Raw genomic sequence first — 13,461 nt, 5'->3', positions numbered from 1 at the left:
ATTCAAGCCTAAGTTAATTGTATCCAGTTTGCAAATTAATTCCAATTCAGCAGTCTCTCGTTGGAGTCTCTTTTTGAAGTTTTTTGTTGAAGAATTGCCACTTTTAGGTCTGTAATAGAGTGACCAAAGAGATTGAAGTGTTCTCCAACTGGTTTTTGAATGTTATAATTCTTGACGTCTCATTTGTGTCCATTTATTCTTTTACGTAGAGACTGTCCGGTTTGGCCAATGTGCATGGCAGAGGGGAATTGCTGGCACATATCACATTGGTAGATGTGCAGGTGCATGAGCCTCTGACAGTGTGACTGATGTGATTAGGCCCTATGATGGTGTCCCCTGAATAGATATGTGCACACAGTTGGCAACGGGCTTGTCATAAATATAAAGGGAAGGGTAAACACCTTTAAAATCCCTCCTGGCCAGAGGAAAAATCCTTTCACATGTAAAGGGTTAAGAAGCTAGGATAACCTCTCTGGCACCTGACCAAAAGGACCAATGAGGAGACAAGATACTTTCAAAAGCTGGGAGGAGGGAGAAAAACAAAGGGTCTGTGTCTGTCTGTGTGATGCTTTTGCCAGGGACAGAACAGAAATGGAGTCTTAGAACTTAGTAAGTAATCTAGCTAGATATGCGTTAGATTATGATTTCTTTAAATGGCTGAGAAAATAAACTGTGCTGAATAGAATGAATATTCCTGTCTGTGTGTCTTTTTTGTAACTTAAGGTGTTGCCTAGAGGGATTCTCTATGTTTTGAATCTAATTACCCTGTAAGGTATTTACCATCCTGATTTTACAGAGGTGATTCTTTTTACTGTTTCTTCTATTAAAATGTTTCTTTTCAAGAACTGAATGCATTTTTCATTGTTCTAAGATCCAAGGGTTTGGGTCTGTGGTCACCTATGCAAATTGGTGAGGATTTTTACCAAGCCTTCCCCAGGAAGTGGGGTGCAAGGTTTGGGAGGATTTTGGGGGGAAAGACGTCTCCAAACAACGTTTTCCCAATAAACCCAGATAAACGTTTGGTGGTGACAGTGGAAGTCCAAGGGCAAAGGGTAAAATAATTTGTACCTTGGGGAAATTTTAACCTAACCTGGTAAAAGTAAGCTTAGGAGGTTTTCTTGCAGGTCCCCACATCTGTACCCTAGAGTTCAGAGTGGGGAAGGAACCTTGACAGGACTTTGTTGCAAGGATAGGTTCCTGGGTTAGTGGTTTTGTTGTGTGGTGAGGGTTGCTGGTGAGTATTTGCTTCAGGTTGGGGGGCTGTCTGTAAGCAAGGACTGGCCTGTCTCCCAAGATCTGTGAGAGTGATGGGTCGTCCTTCAGGATAGGTTGTAGATCCTTGATGATGCGTTGGAGAGGTTTTAGTTCGGGGCTGAAGGTGATGGGTAGTGGCGTTCTGTTATTTTCTTTGTTGGGCCTGTCCTGTAGCAGGTGACTTCTGGGTACTCTTCTGGCTCTGTCAATCTGTTTCTTCACTTCAGCAGGTGGATATCGTAGTTGTAAGAATGCTTGATAGAGATCTTGTAGGTGTTTGTCTCTGTCTGAAGGGTTGGAGCAAATGCAGTTGTATCGTAGAGCTTGGCTGTAGACAATAGCTGTAGACAAATCGCTTGGCTGTAGACAAATCGTGTGGTTTGGTCTGGATGAAAGCTGGAGGCATGTAGGTAGGAATAGTGGTCAGTAGGTTTCTGGTATAGGGTGGTGTTTATGTAACCATCGCTTATTAGCACCGTAGTGTCCAGGAAGTGGATCTCTTGTGTGGACTGGTCCAAGCTGAGGTTGATGGTGGGATGGAAATTGTTGAAATCATGGTGGAATATCTCAAGGAATTCTTTTCCATGGGTCCAGATGATGAAGATGTCATCAATGTGGCGCAAGTAGAGTAGGGGCATTAGGGGACGAGAGCTGAGGAAGCGTTGTTCTCAGTCAGCCATAAAAATGTTGGTATACTGTGGGGCCACGCGGGTACCCATAGCAGTGCTGCTGATTTGAAGGTATACATTGTTCCTAAATGTGAAATAGTCCAGCCCCATGGACTTGTGCTCGTCCAGCTTTTCTAAATAGTCCCAAACCACTTCTTTCTCCACAGAGGGCTGGTCACCTCCTCCCTATGCTGTGCTGCCCAGTGCAGTAGTCTGGGAGCTGACCTAGTTTGTGAAGACAGAGGCAAAAAAAGCACTGAGTACATTACCTTTTTCACATCCTTTGTCACTAGGTTGCCTCCCTCATTCAGTAAGGGGCCCACACTTTTCTTGACTTTCTTCTTGTTGCTAAAATACCTGAAGAAACCCTTCTTGTTGCAGCTAGCAAGAGATGTTAAAAGTAACTCCAAGTGTGATTTGGCCTTCCTGATTGCACTCCTGCATGCCCGAGCAATATTTTTATACTCTTCCCTGGTCATTTGTCCAATCTTCCACTTCTTGTAAGCTTCTTTTTTGTGTTCAAGATCAGCAAGGATTTCACTGTTAAGCCAAGCTGGTCACTTGCCATATTTACTATTCTTTCTACACATCGGGATGATTTGTCCCTGTAACCTCAATAAGGATTCTTTAAAATACAGCCAGCTTTCCTGGACTCTTTTCCCCCTCATGTTATTCTCCCAGGGGATCCTTCCCATCAGTTCCCAGAGGGTGTCAAAGTCTGCTTTTCTGAAGTTCAGGGTCCGTATTCTGCTGCTCTCCTTTCTTCCCTGTGTCAGGATCCTGAACTCGACCATCTCATGGTCACAGCCTCCGAGGTTCCCATCCACTTTAGCTTCCCCTACTAATTGTTCCCAGTTTGTGAGCAGCAGGTCAAGAAGAGCTCTGCCCCTAGTTGTTTCCTCCAGCACTTGCACCAGGAAATTGTCCCCTATCCTTTCCAAAAACTTCCTGGATTGTCTGTGCACCGCTATATTGCTCTCCCAGCAGATATCAGGGTGATTGAAGTCTCCCATGAGAACCAGGGCCTGCGATCTAGTAACTTCCATGAGTTGCCGGAAGAAAGCCTCATCCACCTCATCTCCCTAGTCTGGTGGTCTATAGCAGATTCCCAGCATGACATCACCCTTGTTGCTCACACTTCTAAACTTAATCCAGAGACACTCAGGTTTTTCTGAAGTTTCATACTTGAGCTGTGAGCAGTCATACTGCTCCCTTACATACAATGCAACTCCCCCACCTTTTCTGCCCTGCCTGTCCTTCCTGAACACTTTATATCCATCCATGACAGTACTCCAGTCATGTGAGTTATCCCACCAAGTTTCTGTTGTTCCAATCACATCATAATTCCTTGACTGTGCCAGGACTTCCAGTTATCCCTGCTTGTTTCCCAGGCTTCTTGCATTTGTGTATAGGCACTTGAGATAACTCGCTGATCGTCCCTCTTTCTCAGTATGAGGCAGGAGCCCTGCCCTCTCGCGTGCTCCTGCTCATGCTTCCTGCCGGTATCCCACTTCCCCACTTACCTCAGGGCTTTGGTCTCCTTCCCCCGGTGAACCTAGTTTAAAGACCTCCTCACTAGGTTAGCCAGCCTGCTTGTGAAGATGCTCTTCCCTCTCTTTGTTAGGTGGAGCCCGTCTCTGCCTAGCACTCCTCCTTCTTGGAACACCATCCCGTGGTCAAAGAATCCAAAGCCTTCTCTCCGACACCACCTGCGTAACCATTCATTGACTTCCACGATTCAACGGTCTCTACACAGGCCTTTTCCTTCCACTCTCCTTTACAGTGTGTATGGTAACACCCATTGTTTCATGTTCTCTCTATATATATAAATCTCCCCACTGTATTTTCCACTGAATGCGTCCGATGAAGTGAGCTGTAGCTCACAAAAGTTTACTCTCAAATATATTTGTTAGTCTCTAAGGTACCACAAATACTCCTTTTCTCTTTGAAGCAATGGGATCCAAGTTTAACTAATTTCCTTTTAATGCCAGAAGTGGTTTGGGCTGGTGAGGTATCTATAATGCAGTATCTCCTCATACAAACTCTTCTGTAGTACCTTTTGACAGGGTACCAACAGTGAGTCTGATGCTGCAATCCCTATTTATACAAGTACCCTCTACTCCCCGAGTTAATCCCATTGAAATCAATGGGACTGCTGCTGTAAGATTTTCAGAATCAAGTCCTAACTTTCACATCAACTGTGTTTACAATGGTGGTGAGGTTGCTGTAATACAAAAGAGATTACAGAGAAGATTGATTTATTGATAAATGTTAACTTTTTGTGGCTTCTAGTCATCTGAGAAAATGAGTGATTTTTTTGTTCCTTGACACAGTTTCTGCAGAGGGGATTTATATATGAACAATTCTTACCTTTACCACGTTTGACTTTTAAGAATGAGTCAGATCACAGATCTAGTTTGTTTTTGTTTTGTTTTTAAATAGGAATAGCCATTTCATCTTTGTACCCAGTTGGCCCACACGTTTAGTGAATGTCAATTCTTTTATCAGTGCTTTAGATCCTTGTGAAATGTACTGTATAAATACACATTGATATTATCATCCTGAGAATGCATAGCTATCATCCTAAAAGTCTAGCAAGCATTTGCGGATTGCCAGTTCTCTAAAAAGACTTTCTACAAAGCACATTGAAGTCAATTTCCTATTGATTTCAGTGGGCTTTGGATCAAGTGCAAAGTGCACGCCAAAATGTGTCTACATAGCAACAGAAACTGTGGAACAAAATTAACAAACAGAATTTTGCTAATGCTAGAGCTGAGCATCATAGTTGGTAAACATGACACTCAGAGTTATGGACAATGCAGGTATATTTCCAGCAGAGGGAGCTCTAATTTGTCTCAAAAAAGATATCACAGTTTTGTTTTAATGTAATTGACCTGACACGGTGTACGTAATCTTGAAAACTGTTTGCAGTGTTGTACAAGTACTGGGGGGAAAATTGGTATAACTCTTGTGTACATGAAAGAGGTCAACAGGAAAACTTGCCACTTCATATTTTAGAACACAGTAATAGTATTGAAGTTAAGAATATATGATTCCAGCTACTAAATTAAATTATGATCAATGTGTTTTGATGGGTTCTGGAATGATACAGAGTTATGAATTAAATTTTTGCATTAGAGAATGTTATGTTAAAAAGGAGATGCACCATCTGATTGATCAAGGGCTTTTGAAGGGTAAACACAGAAGGATAATGTTTTTGGCAGGAATTCAACAATGAGGAGACATGTTTAGACAATGCAGCCAATCAGTATCGCTGACTTCTCACTTTTCACTGCAATTTCATCCATCCATGGTGGCTGTATATGTTTGATTCAAGTCACTGCATTCATTCAATAAGAAACAAAGTGCTTAATGGGGCTCTGGGACATGGAGCTGAATGATCTCTGTTACAGGAAAGGACCAAGCATCTAGACCAGAAACAGACTTTCTGACAACTACTTATTGTAAAGAGAGAACATCTGACCGCATACATTGAGACACACATGTTTAGAAGTAGTAGGTGACAAATAAGGCCCCTTTATACCATTTTGGCAGTGGTGTAAATGCACGCTCACTTTAAGGCTCCTTCACACTGACAGAGCTGGGCAAAGGGCCCTTAGTGTAAATGAGAACAAGGGTCCCTGTCTTGAGAACTGTAATATAATTCCATGCAAAATCCTAAATCCTTATGACCAAGATCCCGATACAGCTCCTACTGAAGTCAACAAGCAGACTCCAATTAACTGTAATAGAGCTGAATCAAGCGCTAGCTTTATGAGAAAGATCAAAGATTTTATTCCTCACTCTGAAGAGAAATTATTTGCATTATCTTCAATGATGGAATATGTCAACTTTGCGGAACTCTACCAGGAATGCATTTCTGACTGAGAAATTTGCCTAACACCACCCTCTCCTTGTCACCATGGAAATCCTAGTAGCTAACAAAATAGCATCTGTTGTAGCAAGAATACATTCACTTTAAAAGCTTCAAATGATGCTGTACTCTTTTGTGGGTCATGTATTCTGAAAGGAATAGTGCATCCACAGCCTACTGTTCTGGGCTAATGAGTGTGAACATGAAAACTTGTCACTCAAATATTTCATTTTTAAATATTTAAAATGTTGGCTACATTTTAAAATAGTCTTGCTGTCAGCACTTTGTAGTAGCTGCAAAAGTAAGAGTATTTTATGCATTTTTTCTCTTTATGAAAAAAATTGGAATTCTATAACAAGAACTGTATGCATTTGAATGACATACTTCTGAAACTTGGCTGGTAGTAACTTTCAGAAATTATGGTCTTGTGATGAGTAAGAGTTCTATTATATGTGCTATTCTTCTGCTTTTTGACACTGTCAGTCATATCCACCTTCTCAGCATCTTGATGTCTCTGGGTTTTCACAGCTCACTCTTCTCTATACTCTTCCTCCACCTCTTGGGTCATTCTTTCATTCTCTCTCTTTTAGTGATTCCTCCATCTCCCACTCTTTGTAGCGCTCTGACCAAGATCCCTTCTTTTTCCCCTTTACATCTTTTTCTTGAGTAGCATCATCCTCTCATAGTTTCAACTACTGTATTTATATGGCTGACTCTCAAATCTGCCTTTCTAGTACCTGTTTCCTTTGATCCAGGTTCCCATCTCAGCTTCTCTCCAAATCAGCTCTTGGATGTTCTGGTTCTGTCAATAAGGCAAAGAAATCCCTGAAGTTTTTCAGTAACAATCTTTTATTTCATATGTCTAAGATATTACAAACCGGGCTGCAGCACTGACTGCTTCCTTATCTGTTGTCACTGTGATCTGCTCTCAGAAGTGGTGCTGACTATTCTGCATCTTGTTAAACAAGATATTGCACAGCTCAGGCCCTTGGAGATTGTAGCTGCAGTTCCCACTTGTGGGTGGGAAGCAGTCTCCCCTTTGTCATGTCTGTTTAAGAAAGTATACCTAAGTAACAGAATGTATAAAACATAATGCAACAAATACTTAATGGAATTTATGCAACCGTTGATGTAGTTTGAGAGAGTCAGTGATTCACTTAGTACAAAGTCTTTGTATCTGGATGGTGATTTGATGTCCGTTCATGCTGGAGTACTTTTTTATGGTGTCAGGAAAGGCTACTGTGTTTGGCTCAGTTTTGCTTCTCCTTTCACATAGCAGGGTGGCATGTTCTACCGGTTTCACCTCTGTCATGTGTGTCTTAGGCAGTTAATTTATTATATTCCACTTATCGTTGTTAAGAGGATCTCACAGTTCCTCCTTGCCCCTCATTGGGTTTCCTTTGGCTGTAGGATAGTCTATTGGACAGATGAATTTATGGTTCCAGTGATATGTATGTTCATCAACCACAACAATATAGGGGTGAGGAGTATTCTGCTCCATGCACATTGCCCTTTTCCATGTGCAGGATCTGTCTTGAAGAAATAATCACACTCTTACTAGTTCTCTAGGTTGTATCTCTGGAAGGTTTGTGGCCTATCTGTCATAGTAGGTTTTAGCTTGTTGCGCTTCTCCTGTAATTGATCTGTGACTGCTTCCATTACTTCAGGTTTTAATAGCACATTGGCTGTAGGTACCAGTGTGCATGTGTGTCTGGACATTAGATATTTCACAGAGCTTCTGGTCATGCCTTGGGGTATTTCTCCACTATAGAGTAGTTTGCCACTTGTTTTCCTTATTCTTTAAGTTTTTCTTTAAGAGTTTTTTCAATTTTGATGGCAGATTCAGTTTTGCTATTGGACTGACTGTTGTAGGGGAGGCTAAGATATGTTTAAATTCCCAATCTTTGGTAAATTGTGCACATTCCTTGCTGGTGAACTGTGATCCGTTATCTGAGATGACCCAATCCGGCATGACATGCCTTCTGCCTATTATTCTTGCTGCAGTGCTGTTTGATAGTTCATCTAATTCCCCAAAGTCAGAGTAGTAATCAACTATGATGAGGAAGTCAGTGTTGTTTACAACAAAAAGCTTGATTGCCCTCTTACTCCAGGGCCTGTCAGGAATGCTATGTATCTTCAATGTTTTTTTTTTCTTTTTGCTGGCTTGCTTGCGATTCTGCCCGTGCATTGCAGTTCCTTATCAGAGCTTTAATTTCACTGGTGATATTTGGCTAGTATACTACACCCTTAGCTTTTTGTAGACATGCTTCTATCCCAGAGTGGCTGTGATGTGTTCAAAATAGGGTCTCTCTTCTTAAGGCTTTAGGTATAAGCATTTGGTTGTTTCTGAATATAATGTTCTCCTGCACACTGAGTTTGTCATGATAGTTCCAGTACTCACGAGTGGCCTCTGGAACCTCTTCACATGTGTCCAGCCATCCTGTTAAAATAACAGATGTCCGAATTAGTAATTCTTTATCCTGTCGTGTATGCTCATGAACTTTCTGTAGTCCTTACCTGGAAATAGTTGGTTTGATTAATACTTTCTATTTCTTCTTGTGTTTCTTTTGCTTCAGTAAGGTTACAGATTTTGTAGTCTTGTTCATTTGTATCAGATTCTTGTAGCAGAGCTCCTCTGGAAGGGAAGTCTGCTACATACATTTTGGTTCCTTTTTTTATAGCATACATCTAGGTGATAACACTGCATCTTAATTGCATGATGGAGGCATTTTGGAGCTGATAGGAGTGGTTTCTTTAAAATGACTTATTATGATTACTTTAAATATTTATGGCTTTTTGACCTTGTATAGATTGATCAAATTTTTCCCAGGCAAATACTATTGCCAGACACTCTTTTTAAATTTGAGCGTACCATCTTTCTGTTGGAAATAAGGACCTTGATGCACAGGCTAGTCCACGTCCAGTTTCACTGGCATCACAGTGTATAGTAGCTGCTTCTTTCACATCATAATATTTTAGCACAGCATGTGTGGTGACTAAGTTTTTCGTGTGGTTGGTAGCTGTATCGTGCTGGGGCAGCCAGATCCATGTTGCCATCTGAATCTAGTAATTGTCTGAGGATCGCATACATCCGAGAGGCAAGAGAGGAATTTGGTCAGGTAATTTACCAGTCCTAATAGTTGGTTCAGAGACTCGGAGTTTGAAGATTTGGCATTTGCTGTATTACTCTCATCTTTCTGGATCTTGGTACAGGCCTTGTGAGGTCAGACGGTATCCCATGTATGGTACCTCAGTGAGTCACTGTCTCATCTTCTGCTTGTTGTGATTTCGGCTGACCTCACTAGCCCATTCTAGGAGTTCAGTGAGATTATGATCATGATCTAATATTGCCTTTTCCATTGTGTCTCCACACCTGTACACTAAAATGCCATCAGCTATAATACTAATCCCTTTGAGACCTGCTAATACATCTTGCTGGCAGTATTGATATTCTTTTGCAGCTAGTTTGATTCCAAATGGCATTCACAGCCATCTTTATCGGCCTGCTGGTGTCCAGAAGGCGGTTAGATACTTTCTTCATCTGATAGGAATTACCAGTATCCATCTTTTGCATCCACCACTGAAAATATCTTTGCTTTAGCAAGGTCGGGTAGGATTTTTCTGTTGTAGGTATTTGGTAATGAGCCCATGTATGATACACCACTGCGGTGTGATCTGCCTGTGGCTTTCAGGGTGCTGCTGCTTTAGAGCTGTAAAGCCGCAAATGAACCGCAACATGCTTACTTTAGAGACGGTCCATCTCCTTGGGCCACGTTGCTGCAGCTCAGAACAGACCAGGCACTTGAGCTGGAGGAGCTCCCTCCATAAAAAAAGCCAGAACTGCTGACAGGGTGCCCTTTTCTCTGTGAGGGCTTTGGAAAGGGCTTCACACCCCTCATATACTGCTGGTCCCAAATAGCTCATGCTGTTGACTTGGGCTCACTGCATGAATCATCTTTATACAGAGACTTTGGCGGCAATCTTTAAAGAAGTATGGGGGTTAATTATCAGAGACACACAGGCCTGGATTACTTTTCATCTGTCTTTTTAAAATCCAAGTTAAAAAAAATGAGCTAATAATTCTCATCCTGGTGTATGATTTGGTTAGTTTCAACAGTGTCGTTAGCACTATACCAGACACAAAAGAAGACCGTCTCTGAACTGAAGAGCTTAGACCAGTGCTACTCAAAGTGGTGGTCTGTGGACTGGTCCTGGTCCGCGAGCCATTGGCTGCTGGTCTGCGCTCACATAGGGGAAAAAAATTGCTAGTCCCCCACATCAGATAGCTTGAGAAGCACAGGCTTAGAATGTAAAAGCAGAAAGTGGATGGGACACACTGGCAGATCCAGAGGAGGGAGTGGCATGTTTTATTTCGCCTGTATATATGAGTTCAGAATCTGATGGTACCAGGACTGAAATAATTCTTTTAAATTAAGGATCTGCATGGAGAGAAAGCAATGGGTTTGCAAACCAGGGCCCCAAACCACGTGCAAGGTCCACCCACTTGGCTCTGATTGCAGGATAGAGAGGCCATAGGTGGGATAAGTAACATACAGTAAGTAGTTATTCCATTGTATGGAAGCAGAAGAAAGGCATGTCCTGTATATTACTTCCAAAAGCATTAAGGTTAATGGCATAACTGGTGCCTTTATAATGGTAGGCATATTGTGATGGGGCAGAAGGCAATTGTATTAACAGTGGCCACTCCCATCTTACGAGCAGGAAAAAGAAAAAAATAATCTTGGAACTACTGGAGAATTGGAGAGAGTGGTTATAAGCTGTTTATGCAAATATATTTGGAAGAGATGCAATTTTTAAAAAATGGTAATAATGTTTGAAGCTTTAAAAGGGTATTTTTACATGTGGCCTGCTTTTCAAATGTATTAATCTTTTATGAAGTTAGTCTTGCTATTGTGAGATTACGCAATCTTTTCTATTCCAAGCATTGGGGACATTTATGGAAGATACAGACAGTGTTTGGGGTTTTTTTGTCTTACTTAAGAATTAGAATATAATACTGGTTAGCTAAAGAGAACTTTATTTCACCAAATATGTTTTTTGAGGGGGAGTATCAGGAGGGAGGAGCAGGTGTAGACCAGACAATTCACATATTCTTCTGCATTAATTTTTGACCTGCAAATGACTTAGGAAAGTGGGTGCAGTGAATATGTCTAGCTGCATGAAATTTATAGTATTAAGTCTCGACAAAAGCTTGATTTGCTTTATCCACGTTATGCATATCTTGGAGCATATCCGCTTACAAGTATCTGGCACAAAACTAACTCATTCTCCCTGCAAACCCTTCCTGTGAGCTTATGGATTTGAGTCCATCTGTTGATTTTTTTCCCCCTTTTGTTTAAAGAATTGGTGAATAAAAAGCTGTCATATTTGATTTTCCCAGATTTTGTTCCTAGCACTTGCAGCAACTGGTGCCTCTTAAGTGCAATATAATGTCCTAAATGAATGTGGGAACTGTATTTAAAAGTGTGCTCATCATATACTGAATTTCTAGGCAACTTTAATCCAGGCAAGGAAGTCAAACTACAATATGTTGTTTTTCCTAATTCAATTGCTGGTCATTTTCCCCCCCTCTACCTTTCGTATGGTGAATGGAAAAAAACAAAGTAACATGCCATGCCAGGATTCATAGCCAGCTAGTAACACAAATGGTTAAAACTGGGGGCCAAATTCTCAAGTGCTTCCTCAGTTTTTACTCAGCCCTACACTCAGTGAAATCAACGTCAAAACTTAACAGTGTACAGTTGGGGCCGCACCCTGATGCAAAGTGAATGTAAGATGTCAACAATTAGTTTTACTTTGTTTAGCCTATTTGTTTGCAGCTATAACAGGTGGGATCTCATATGTTAGCTAAGTTGAGGAAGGCCTGCTTGCTACTTGAATTGGATACGTGTGAAGAGAGAGGAAGGAGGAGCCTAGGACTTGGGAGATGTGGGTTCAAGACCCTCCCCTGCCACAGACTTCCTGTGCCACCCAGTGCAACTTAATTAGCTTCTCTGTGCCTCAGTTCTGCATCTGTAAATGGAGGTAATGGCACCTCCCTACCTCACGGGGCATTGTGAGGCTCAGTGCATTGAAGATTGTGAGGCACCCAGATACTGTAATGATGCGGGGTTGTAGGAGTAACTAGGATGGATACCTAAGACAGAAAGCTAAATCACTTCAAGCTGCTCAGGACGTCGTACTACCGACTCAGAAGAGGCTCCCCTTTGGCAACACTGATCACTTGCCCTCGCCTGCTGCTCGAGGGTATTTTCCAGCTTTGGTAACTGCATGCTGCCTAACTCAATTCATCCTGTAGTTGCAGCGGGGGAGATTGTGGTGTTCATCTCCCCTCCAGAAAGCCTTTGTGCCATGTTACTGGTTGCAAGGCCCTCTGCGGGCTCAATCAAAGTAATGTGTCTGGAAAAAGTGGTAACAACAGCTCCTGGAGTCACCCAGGAAACCATCCAGACCCTTAGGGCCAAACATAGAGGTGATGATATGAAAGGTGGGATCAGTCTAGGGGGACCAGATGTCCCGATTTTATAGGTACAGTCCCGATTTTGGGGTCTTTTTCTTATATACTCTCCTGTTACCCCCCCACTCCCTGTCCCGATTTTTCACACTTGCTGTCTGGTCACCCTAGATCAGTCAGCCCCACCCCCAGGCTATTTATACCTACTTATTTATGTGTGGGAGTAAGGGAGACTAACCCCAAGCAATTTACATGGCATGAGGAGGAAGGTTTATATTTAGAGCAAAGAGGGAACTATGTGACCTTACATCCTCCTGTTTAGCAGATTTTTCCTGCTACTGTCTGGGACCACAGATCTGACCTTCCATGCAGTGACCTGTTAACAGTCACCAGAACTACAAGCTCAACACTGACACAGGACTCCAGTCCTGGGATATGATCGGTGGAACTCCAAGAATCCCAGTTGATTCCCTGCTTCTGTTTAAACCAAGCAAAGGAATAGGAACTTAACTGTGCAGCTGGGTTTCCCTTGCTCAGAGTGGCTTCCCCAGCACTACCTATTCCCTGATTCTGATCTCAATCTTGTAACCTCACCCTGCCTGACACCGGCTTCTCTGTTGGTCCTCTGGCCTGTCTCAGACTCTGATCTCCTAGTATCTGACCCAGACTACCTCCTCGATCCCAACTCACACTCCAACCTCTAAGTCAGACTACCCATGTCTCAACTGTGACAGTTACATTCATCGATTCTAGCCCACCAATGTGTGAGCTACACAATCTTAGCGGATGATGATCTATATGAGGGTGTAGGTAACATGCTGGTGATGGGAGACTGAGGACTAGATTCCGTCCAGACCTTGAGTGGATGCACAAAGTGTGGTGTTATTTATTTTTTGTATTACCACACCACCTAGGAGCCCTAGTCATGGAGCAGAACCCCTAGGTGCTGTACAAACACAGAACAAAAAGTCCCAGCCCCAAAGATCCTACAATCAAAGTATGAGAGGAGGTGACTGAGGAATACAGACAGACAAATGGAGGAGTATAAGGAAACAATGGTCTGTGTTCCTCCCCAGGGATGACTGTGTTAGAGTGCATATAGTCTGTAAAGTGCTGTGATATTTGTCAGGATGGTGGGCACTACCTAAACATTTTGTTATGGCATAGGGTTTTATTTTAAATGTACAATG

General features: G+C 42.2%; 1 protein-coding gene across 1 annotated transcript in view; it reads left to right on the top strand.

Annotated features, from left to right (window-relative positions):
• Positions 1–13,461, top strand: part of FAM110B (family with sequence similarity 110 member B) — a 212,912-nt gene that overhangs the window by 182,349 nt on the left and 17,102 nt on the right. The gene's annotated exons all lie outside the window — the stretch shown is intronic.

The sequence above is a fragment of the Lepidochelys olivacea genome (genome assembly GCF_965140295.1).
Source record: "Lepidochelys olivacea isolate rLepOli2 genome assembly, chromosome: 2".
Taxonomy (NCBI): domain Eukaryota; kingdom Metazoa; phylum Chordata; order Testudines; family Cheloniidae; genus Lepidochelys; species Lepidochelys olivacea.
Note: the sequence above shows the minus strand (reverse complement) of the source record. Positions and strands in the feature narration are given on the sequence as shown.